Below are 12307 nucleotides of genomic sequence, written 5' to 3'. Positions count from 1 at the left end.
TTGCTTATGTATTACCTATTCGTTAATCGTTTGCATTACCCCAAACACACATTTTACGTGGCGGATAAACAATTTTGTTGCTAGATTGAAAGCTTACACACCTAAAAATTGAGTTGTTCAAAAACGTAAAAAGAACCGCTTTAAACGCGACTCGAATGTACTTTAATTATCGTATAACAATTGTGGGTAATTTCAATGGGAATTAATGACTATCAGCTTATCTGATTTATCCAGGGGCTACAGACCTCGTTATTCATATATGTATTCAATACCTGATGAGTTTGTTTGTTTGGAAAGTAAACAATCACTATCAATGGGGTGAAGTGGAGCATTGGGTTGGCATTTAGTTACATTATTTCAATTTTGGAAAAGAAGTAATAGTCATCATTTGCTCTCTCTCCCTCGCTTTTAGCAATGTTTGAAACGAAAGTATTACTTCGTCTCAGCCGCTGGTAGCTCAATAAATATGTTGAATGTTTTAACTGTGTGGGTGCTGATGCCAATTCCATACATTATGTGAATACGAGTGGCGAGTAAATGGGGATTATGGCATCCCTACATATTTCCATAATGAAAGCGAAATATATTTTATTTGTGCTTCGTTATTTAGTTTCGAAAATTGGTCGAGTTGCCTGTACGTTACGTGTTCTTTATTTTTTCTTAACAGGTTAAACGAGTAATTTCGAGGCATTGTAGTACTTTATATAAGAAGATATTAATAACGAGTTTGATCCGGTGACTCCGCTTTCGGGAGCGATTTCTGGGCCTCCAAGTTTTACGTATTTTTTTGAGCTTGGTGAGACGATGGATAATTTTGCTTCCTGCTTTTCTTACATTTAGTGCTCAATTTGATGATTTCTTAGCATAATATTTGAAAAGTGTAAATAAAGTTTAAGGGGTTCGTTTTAAAATGGCCTAGATGCGTCTATCGAGTATTTCGTACGTAAAAGAAGAAAAATCAACTTTATTACAACTTTAGGCGACTGTTGACTGTTTAACTGTTAGCTGTGGAGATATGCTCTTTAGCCGTGATTTCTCGGCTTATACTCTAAAACGAAAGGGAATTGTGCTTTTGGAATCTTTGTAATTAAACGACAAAACCATTCACAAATTAACAAAACGGAATCTAACAACATTGCTAGCTGAATGTAAATTGCACAGAACAGTGGTGATCATTATGCTTTGCCTCAACATTGCAAGCCGTTGATTGCACTCTACGGTAGTATTGAGTAGGATTTGATTGTTTGCCACTTAGTTTCATTCTGCTGTTCGATATCGCTTTTGTTCCAGTGGTATTGCCAAAAATACAGTTTGATAGGGGTTTTGATGAAAATCGGCAATTTTTCGAAAATGATAGAATTTGATGTAACTTTTAAAAAATATTGAGTCTACAAATAAGAAAAAATAAAACAGATTTCAAAACTCTTTAGATAACTTTACTTTATAGTATGTCAAAAATGTAAAAAATATGCTCTTTTAAAGTGTAATAAATGTTCGAAATTTTTTCTTGCTATCAAAATAATTCTCTTTGACGGTTGGAAGACTAAGGGCCGATTTCTTCACCCTCGTTTAACTTTTAAACCAAATTCACCAGAACGTTTAATCCTGGCTTAAGCGTTAAGTGAGGGTGAAGAAATCAACCCTAAGGATTTCAGGATTTCAGCGCGACAAAACACTTTTTTGTGATGTTTTTTTGGAAATTCGGGTTAAGCTAATTGATCCAATCTCTTGTACTTTATAATGCATCATTTCAATATAATTTTGTAATATTTCTTTGCAAAAATATCGACAAGATACTCGAGAATGAAGTATTTTGTAGAACATCTCTGGAAAAAACACGATTTACGGTGTTAACTTCCATTCAAAAACTACAAAAAACAACAACAAACAAAAAACTATTTTTACTCGCAAAATGGCGCAATTTTTCGTGAAAATAGTGATATTTATTTCAAATGAGTAAAACACCCCCTTAATTGAAAAATTATCTCGAAAACTCAACTTAGGGATTAGGTATTTTTCACATAGAAAGTGCATGCAAAGTTTTAAATAAACCGATTAAGTAGTTTTTGAATGGCAATTAACACCGCCAATCGTGTTTTTTTCTATAGACGTTCCACAAAAAACTTCGTCACCGAGTCGCTGTTGGTATTTTTTCATAGAAAAATTACAGAATGTTATTGAAATGATTCATTATAATGTACAAATGTATTGATCAATTCGCTTCAGCCGAATTTCCAAAAAATCGCAAGAAAGCGTTTTTTTCACGTTGAATCTCTTACCTTACCTTAAGGTAAAGTGAAGTTGTCTATTCATAAAGTGGGTTAAAAATTCACTGTGAGCAAAAGTGGGTATGTTTTATTAAGAGCAAAATGGGATAAAAACCATAGCACCAAAGGGTTGTAAAGATATACTACTTTTGCCCTGAGAGGAGAAATATTTTTATCCTAAGAATGTTTTCAGGAATTTTTTATCACAAATCAGAGAAAACCATCATCAATATGGGTGTCTTTTGAAAGGCGGTGGTTAGTACACCTCAGAAAAGGATAATTAAAGCCATTTTAAAATTCAAGATGGCAACTTTCGATTATCAAAAAATAGAGACAACCATCGTCAATATGAGTGTCATTCGAAATGGGGTGGTCTGAAGAAAACTTAAATTAATGATTACCACCATTTTAAAATCGAAGATGGCGACTTTCGGTTACCACAGAACAGTGAAAGCCATCGCCAATATCGGTGTCATTCTAAAAAGGGTGGTCAGTAGAAATTGGAAACTGAATGGTTGGCGTCGAAAAGCGGTCAACCCATATTTTTAATTTTTTACAGTAAACGGGAAAAAACTACCGCATTTCCAAATTAAGAATTTTTTATTAGTAATTCATTGATTCAAGTTGTCTAGAAAAAATAAGATCATTACATGTACTACTTTTCAATTCACGAGCATTCTCGTAATTCGGTTGGGCAACCCCGGGGGTATCAAAAGAGGGTAACCCACAATTCGTACGCCCTTTCCTTATGTGCCGTTTTTGAGTATAGGTGTCGTTGGCAAAGTATTACATAGCATCCAGTACCATATTGGTTCGAAAATCAGTCGCTAGGGCGGTGGTGTTATCAACTTTTTAATGGAACTAGAAAGGAAAAAATAGTGTCTCGCCGTGGTTGTAAGCCGGGTACCGTAAACTGGGGTGACTTTGATCATCGGGGTGACTTTGATCACTCGAAACTTTTTTCGTAGATCGCTTATTAAACCAGAATAGTCTACCGAATCATTTTAATTTGAAATGATTTTTGCTCTAAACTTATAAAATGCGGATTCGTTATACTTTTTGCGTATATTGTACGGTTTTCGGGTACAAAAACTACAAAAAACCGAAATTTGAAAAATTTGAAACTACAAAAAACCGAAAACAAATAAATCTCAGATTTGAGCAAGAGTGTTTTTATTTTCCTTTAGAGTGCGATGTGCCAAATTTACTTTTAAGAGTTTATTAATTTTAAATACAATTTTTTTGTTATTTTGAGCTAAAATTCGGAACATCAATGTCACCCCGGTTTACGGTACCTATAAGCATATCTTCTGAAGATACGAAATGTTTAGGACCTAAAGATTTTGAAAAATGACGAATTTTTAAAGGTAGGATAATTTTTTACCCAAAGCATGCCCCATTTAATACTACTGTAAGGAGAAAGCCACAATAAGTACACAATCATTGTCAAGAATATAGTTTTACCTCCAATAAATCAACAGTATAAACACGCTTCGCATTTGAGTGCCGTAAACACGCTTCGCATTTGAGTGTCTTACTCAGCAGTATTACAGAGAAATCAAATTCAAGCAACCATATCTAATATGGAATCACTATGGCCCATAAGATTTTCAATCAATAATTAAAATTGCCCATAAGATTTTCAATCAATAATTAAAATTGCCGGAGGAGGTTAGTAAATTTCACAAATGATATACGAAAAGTAAGTTTCACAAATATCATTTCAAATAGCGGTTTTTTTTTCCAAAAGTCCACTTGAAAGCTCTTTTAGAGTTTTGAAAATCATGCATTTTTCAATATGAAGGATGGGATGAGATTTGAGGTGTGTGTTTTATACTGTGAGTAATATTAGAGATTTACATCCATAGTTATATCTTCATTTACGACTTTATTTCTATGCTTCGGGAAAACTACTGTATGAAGTTCACTAAGGCTGTGAACCATTTGGCGATTTGACAGTTCGAAAGTTATTTTCTCTTGAATGGAAAAATGTAACCGAGAGAGCGAACTATTTCAAAAGTTGACACATAGATAGTTATTTAGAATTGACAGCTGCGATGACCACAAGTTGGTAGAGGTGTAAACATTTGTCGATATTTTAAAATTAGTTTTTTTCTTATTATATTAAGTATGACAGTCATAGCCACGAAAAGTCAACATCCACATCATGCAATAACCCAAACAAATCTTAACACAACACGTTATCGTTTCCATTTCTGTCAATTTAACCATGCTCCAGAGTAGGGTTATTTTGCAAATAACTTTCTCAGATTTTAACTAAAATTTAAAAATTTCACCAAATGGTTCACAGCCTAAATTGACTGAGTACCGTAAATGAATTTCGGCAAGTTATTTATGATTTATTACGATTTCCTGCAACCAAATATACTTTAGATAGTTGCAAAGGAACCTCAAAACGTTTATCGAACCGAAATTTGGAGGAAGGCGAAGTAAAAAAATTGAATTCGTTCTACTTTTTATGATTTCATAATTTAAAAACCTGTTTTAATCCACCTAGCGGTGCAATTGTGCCTTTCTCAATCATGAACACGAGAATGTTTGCTTTCAAATACATATATTATATTTTATTATTATACATGACATGACAAATATACAAGAAAATAAATCATTATTCGAGTTCTAAAATTTTGCAAAAGAAAAAACAGCCACGGTAATATTGAACTGAAAAAAGGTGCGAAATCGACAGTCCCAAAAAGTCGATTTTTACAAAAAAAAAAATTTTCGAGATAACATAAATCTCGACGTTTCATGCATTTTAAAGATGTTTGGCATCAAAAATAGGAATTCGATTTCTGACATTTTTGGTCACATACACACACAGACGCACATACACACACATACACACGCACGGTCATTTGCCGAATTCGACGAACTGAATCGAATGGTATATGTCACTCGGCCCTCCGGGCCTCCGTTAAAAAGCCGGTTTTCAGAGCAATTGCAATACCTTTCTATTGAGAAAGGTAAAAAGATTCTCTTGCGACCTATGCTGTTCTCATATCATAGTAATTAGTATTTCACGATCTGGTGCTGAATAATGATACACAATTAGATAAAAGCATTTAAGCTTTGGGTAACAATTAACATGAAATCATTTTTTCAAAAAGGCACTCGAGATGACACTTAATTTCCAAAGGAGGTTAATCATCGATTTCCTGTCTACTGACAGCCCCTTTTCAAATGACACCCACAGTGACGCTGCTTCTATTTTCTGGTAACCGGAAGTCGCCAACTCGGATCTCAAAATGGTGTTAACCATCACCAATCTACTGATGAGCCCCTTTCAAATGAAACACATATTGATGTAGGTATTTTCTGTAAACCGGAAGTAGCCATCTACGATTTCAAAATGGCGATATTCGTCGACTTCCGATGTCTACACCCATATTGCTGATGGTTCTCTCTATTTTCTGGTAACTGGAAGTTATAATTTTTTTTTCACTCTAGCGTCAATAAACAACCGACACTAACTTAATCGGCGCTAATCTATTCCGACAATAAGTTAGTTTCCGTTTCTGATGAGACGAAGTCGAAACGCACCCATGGCTTTATTAAGTTAGCGTTTTGTGCCCTTCACGTACAAAGACTGGTTTCATCAAAAAAATTTTGGCCCCGCTGAAAAATTTTAGTGTGTACCCTATTTTTCTTCTTAGGGGCTAATATAGCATAGTGATTTCGCATAGGCCTGCGAAGCCAAGACAAGTTTCGGTTTCATTGTGTCTTATCGGCATAAACAGAACTTCTGCTCGGATGGGTCATCACGCTTGACCAGTCGTTCGATTGAAACACAAAGTGTGTTTTAGTTTTAGGGATTTAGCGTCAAGCCGGCGCTAATCTATTCCGACAATAATTTAGTGTCGGTTTCTAATGAGACGAAGTCGGAACGCACCAATGACTTTATTACTTGAATTCATTTTGGACATAAGTTGATAGCGTTAACTTGGGGATCATAGTAGCCACTGGCGCAAGATGTGTCAATTTTTACTACAATTGTTGGTTATGCCATGACTCTGAAAATCCTAAATCTAATCCCAACTCGGAGGATATGGTGTCATATACCATTCTACTCAGTTCGTCGAAACCGGAAAAAAAATCTGCGCGTGTCGAAAATGTCGCTTATTTTTCGCAGGGATGGCTGAACGAATTTGTACAAACTTAGTCTCAAATTAAAAGTATAACGTTCGCGGTCAATGTATTTTACTCTGATCCGATTTGTGGTTTCGCACACCAAAAAAAAATGTGAATTTTATCACTGACTTAATTTTAAACATGACACAATTTAACAAATTGTAATCCACAAAACGACGGAATTTAACCGTGTTCCGTTTCATTTTGAATGAAAATTGTACTTTCCATGCGTAGTGTCATAAGATTATACTTATTACCATCCAAAAGAAACGCCGTATGTGAAGTAAAATTATGTGATTTACGAAATTCAACGTCATGTAAAATTAAAATCAAATGTAAAACTACGTCATTTTGATGGTCGTATATATCCGGGTCAGAAGATGTAAATTTACACGATTTTTTCATGCGGAGTTACGGGTTAAAGAGCGCGGTCATACAGCAAATTTTCATATAAACTGGTACTACTACACTACCAATCAAAAGTTTAAGTTTACCCTACAATTATTTTTCGACCCATTTCTCAACGATCATACACATAAGTATGGGCCAAGTGTCCCATACTTCAACTCAGTTCGTCGAGATCGGAAAACGTCTTTCTGTATTTGTCAAATAATGTCACTCATTTTTCTCAGTGATGGCAGGGTCGGTGTGAACAACATTAGGCCTAAATGAAAGATGTATTATCACCATAAGCTACTTTTTTTTTTCAATTCGTTTATTTGATAAGGCAGGTTTGCGTTAGCTTAAAGGTGCCAATTTTGTTTTGTTTCACATTCCAAATTACTTAAAACTAGGGGATTACATATTGATTTTTGAGATTAAACTAAGGCTAATGTATAGCAATACATATACACAAGGGGGTAATATAATTTTCGTAAGATTAGGGGGTCATTTAGTTTTTATGGCAATATGGTTTGACATTTTTAGCAATGAGATTATTGGAGCAAATAATGTTTAACTAAGGGGGGAAAATTTTTACGACTATCTTAAAAGTAGAAATAATTAGAGGGCGTGATTAAATTTTGTAAAGATTCGGGGACATTAATTAGAGTTATTTTATGTGGTAGTAGAGTTGGACATTTTCAACGAGATCATATAATATAATAGTTAAAACAAGAAAAGGCAAGAAGAGCTAAATGCTTCATGAAGATATTTGGGGGGGGGGGGGGGGGTAAGGGGTGTTACTTCTGTGTATAAGAGTCAGGGGAAGTAGGGTGGACAAAGATGGCAGGGGGAGAACATTATTTCAGTTTCAGGCTTCGGGAGATCAACGGATGGATTACAGAATCAGGGTGGCCTTCATCAGGAAGAATCATGTACTGGGACGCCGGGTGGTCGTTCTCAAGATGGCAGGGGTTTCTCCAGACGATTTCGTAGTGCGGCTCAGATGTTGATCGGCTACATTTCGAGTTGTGCGTGTGATGTTCGTGCTTTAGGTCCCGTGTTTGTTGGCTCATTCGACAGGGATGTTTTGTGTCGCCTTGGAGTCGCATCAAACCATCGTGGGTGTATGGTACAGGTGGAAGAGAGCGCTTCTGAGAATGATAAGGAAAAAGGGGCAGTTAAAGTTGGATATTGATGGTTTTTATGAAGGTGTATATAAGGGACATATAGAGGACATCGCGGCTTGCCAACACATCTCGAACCGGGACGTTGGGTGGTCTTCCTCGGGCCCGGAGGGTGTCCATAAGCCGAGACCTGGCGGAACTGTACTTGGTGCACACCCAGACTATGTGCTCTATATCGTTATAACCGTCGTCACAAGCGCAGATACCACTCTCCACGAGCCCAACACGTCGGAGATGTGCATCCAGCGTGTAATGGTTCGCCATGAGTCGGGACATCACACGAATGAAGTCACGACCCACATCCATCCCCTTGAACCAAGGTTTCGTCGATACCTTAGGGACTATCGAATGTAGCCACCTTCCTAGCACCCCATTGCTCCACGAGGTTTGCCAACTTTCGAGGGTTCTCTGATGAGTAATACTGAAAAATTCGTGGAAGCAAATTGGTCTTTCAAAAACGTCACCTTCAATGGCACCCACCTTAGCTAAGGAGTCCGCCTTCTCATTGCCCGGAATGGAGCAATGAGAAGGGACCCACGCCAAGGTAATCTGGAAAGATTTGTCAGATAAAGCACTCAGTAACTCCCGTATTTTCCCCAAAAAATACGAGGAATGCTTTCCATGTTTCATCGAGCGAATAGCGTCAATAGAACTCAGACTATCCGAGACGATGAAGTAATGGTCTGCGGGTAATGTGTCAATGACTCCAAGGGTATACTGAATGGCAGCTAGTTCTGCGGCGTAAACTGAAGCAGGGTCACTGAGTTTGTAGGAGGCGGTGAACTTTTGATTAAAAATACCGAAGCCAGTGGACCCTTCGAGGTTTGATCCGTCAGTATAAAACATCTTAGAACAGTCGACTTCTCGGAATTTATTATAAAAAATATTTGGAACCACTTGTGGGCGTATGTGGTCCGGAATTCCAATAATCTCATCTTTCATGGATGTGTCGAAGAAAACAGTAGATTCAGAAGTATTTATGAAATGCACACGGTTGGGATTGTAAGAAGAAGGATTAATATTTTGCGCCATGTAGTCAAAGTACAGGGACATAAAACGGGTCTGAGAATTGAGCTCAACAAGCCTTTCGAAATTTTCAATCACCAACGGGTTCAAGATATCGCATCGAATGAGCAATCGATATGAGAGTTCCCAAAATCGATTTTTCAGCGGGAGCACGCCCGACAGGACTTCGAGACTCATCGTATGGGTCGACTGCATGCACCCTAAGGCGATACGCAAACAACGATACTGAATTCTTTCGAGTTTGATGAAATGTATGTTCGCGGCGGATCGAAAGCAGAAGCATCCGTATTCCAGTACCGACAGTATCGTTGTTTGATACAACCTAATTAGGTCTCCTGGGTGGGCACCCCACCACGTTCCGGTTATTGTACGAAGAAAGTTGATCCTTTGTTGGCATTTCTGTTTCAGATATCGAATATGGCATCCCCAAGTACCTTTCGAGTCGAACCAGACCCCTAGATATCTTACTGTGAAGACCTGAGCTATAGTTTGACCCATTAATAGAAGCTGTAGTTGTGCTGGTTCACGCTTCCTAGAAAATACAACTAGCTCAGTTTTCTCCGCGGAGAATTCGATACCCAGCTTAATAGCCCAAGCAGACAAATTGTCCAAGGTATTCTGTAATGGTCCTTGTAGATCGACAGCTTTGGGTCCCGTTACAGAAACCACGCCATCGTCTGCAAGTTGCCTTAAGGTGCAGGAATTGTCAAGACATTCATCAATGTCGTTGACATAGAAATTGTATAACAGAGGGCTTAAACATGAGCCCTGGGGAAGGCCGATGTAGGCCGAAAAGTGCATGTGCTTTTCCGACAACAAGTTTAGTAAAAAGTTGTTTAAAGTTGCTGAAAGACCATGCTGGTGCAGCTTCTCTGAAAGAATGTTGATAGAAACTGAATCAAAAGCCCCCTTTATATCTAGGAACACTGATGCCATCTGCTCTTTGCTAGCATAGGCCATTTGAATTTCGGTTGAGAGCAACGTAAGACAATCGTTCGTCCCTTTGCCTTTGCGAAAGCCAAATTGTGTATCTGACAGTAAGCCATTTGCTTCGACCCAATTGTCGAGGCGGGATAGGATCATTTTCTCGAACAAATTCCGGATACAAGATAGCATTGCGATCGGTCGATACGAATTGTGGTCGGAGGCTGGTTTTCCTGGTTTTTGGATGGCGATGACCTTCACTTGCCTCCAATCGTGTGGGACAATGTTAGCCTCAAGAAACTTATTAAATAAGTTCAACAAGCGTCTCTTGGCAGAGTCTGGCAGATTCTTCAACAAGTTGAATTTGATTCTGTCTGGCCCTGGAGCTTTATTGTTACACGACAAGAGAGCAAGTGAGAACTCCACCATCGAAAAAGGTGTTTCGTTCGCGTTATTGTGACGGGACGCGGCGCGGTAGATCTTCTGTGCCGGGGCGGAATCCGGACAAACCTTCTTGGCGAAATCGAATATTCAACGGTTTGAATATTCCACGCTCTCATTAGTACTGTTTCGGTTTCGCATACGTCGGGCTGTTCCCCAAAGAGTGCTCATCGATGTTTCTCTCGTTAATCCGTCGACGAACCGGCGCCAATAACCGCGTTTTTTGGCTTTCATCAAACTCTTCATTCGCTTGTCTAACGTCGCGTACTGTCGAAAACTAGCGGGTAACCCATCGTTCCGGAAGGTCTTAAACGCGGCGGCCTTCTCTGCATGCACCTCTGAGCACTCTTTATCCCACCAGGGATTGGGAGAACGTTTTTGTATGTTCGCGCCGGGTACTGGCTTAGTCTGAGCTTGATTCGCGCTGTCGAGAATCAAGCCAGCCAAAAAGCTGTACTCTTCCTCCGGAGGAAGTTCTTGAGCAGATTCGATGTTGTCGGATATCGCGGCAGCATAGCTCTTCCAATCGATATTTCGTGCGAGGTCATACGAAATATTGATTGTTTCCAATGGCCTTGAGCCGTTATTGATTGAGACTACGATCGGCAGATGGTCGCTACCGTGGGGATAAGGAATTACCTTCCACGCGCATTCTAACTGTAGCGAGGTCGAGCAAAGTGATAAATCTAATGCGCTTGGGCGCGCTGGTGGGGGAGGAATCCGTGTCATTTCACCCGTGTTTAGAATTGTCATGTTGAAGTTGTCGCAAATATTGTGAATTAAAGAGGAACGGTTATCATCATAAAGGCAACCCCATTCCGCACCGTGAGAGTTAAAGTCCCCTAAAACTAGTCGCGGTGCAGGCAGGGATTCTATGATGTCATGTAGCCGGCGATGCCCAATCGCGGTGTTGGGGGGAATATATATGGAAGCTATGCAAAGATCTTTGCCTTTGGTTGTTACTTGACAAGCGACAACTTCAAAATACCTGTTATCGAGGGAAGGTTAATTCTGTAGAAGGAATAGCGCTTTTTGATCCCCAAAAGCACTCCTCCGTAGGGGGTGTCTCGATCCAGGCGAATAATATTAAAATCGTGGAAGTTGAGATCTATATCTGAAGTTAACCAAGTTTTACATAATGCAAATGCATCGCAACTCAAACTATTTATTAAAATTTTGAAGGAATCGATTTTCGGAGGATACTTCTGCAATTCCACTGTAAAACAGTGATCAAATCCGTGACCTCGTTCGATGAGTTAGCCATCGAAGGATACAATCGCTGAAAGGAGGGGCCATTTAGCAGTCAACTGCTTCAAAAATGTTCTTACTGTAGGGAGAAAAGCTAACATAAGACTTTTAATAGGATCAGTTATATTGAAAGTTTTTATTATCCAGTCCACAATGTCCGAGAGTTTGATAATTCCAGTGCCGCGATTATTCTCGAACTGAAACAGAGGAACACTTGGGATTTTTGATGTTCCGGGAAGTGCTGGGAACTCCTTCTCTGAGTTTAATCCTCCGAGACCAGGAGCTACTTGCTTCGGCTTGGTTGCAACACTTCCAAGAGATGTGACTTTCGGAGCCCCGCCAAGGGATACCTTCTGGCCTTTACAAGGAACTTTAGGAGAGGAAATGTTCCTCCTCTTCCTATAACTTCTAGGCGTCCTAGTAGATGTTCCCTCTTGTGGGTCATCAGCCTCGCCCTCGTTAGGAGGCAAGTGAACATAGATGTTTGTTGAGGTTGGTGGCGTAGCTTTCTTTAGCATTTCTGCGAAAGAACGTTCAGATCGTCCCGCAAGGGAACGTTTTAGTTTATCCCCGCGTAGTTTGTACGCGGGACATGCCGAGATATTATGCAGAATCTCTGCACAGTAAGGACACTTCTCAGCATTCTTACTGCACGAATCATCCAGATGATTCTCACCGCATTTT

At 39.0% G+C, this 12307-nt stretch overlaps 1 protein-coding gene across 1 annotated transcript in view; it reads right to left on the bottom strand.

Moving 5' to 3' along the window:
* LOC131679859 (CD166 antigen-like) overlaps positions 1–12307 on the bottom strand; it is a 185875-nt gene that overhangs the window by 62707 nt on the left and 110861 nt on the right. The window lies entirely within an intron of this gene.

This window comes from Topomyia yanbarensis, chromosome 2, assembly GCF_030247195.1.
Source record: "Topomyia yanbarensis strain Yona2022 chromosome 2, ASM3024719v1, whole genome shotgun sequence".
Taxonomy (NCBI): domain Eukaryota; kingdom Metazoa; phylum Arthropoda; class Insecta; order Diptera; family Culicidae; genus Topomyia; species Topomyia yanbarensis.
Note: the sequence above shows the minus strand (reverse complement) of the source record. Positions and strands in the feature narration are given on the sequence as shown.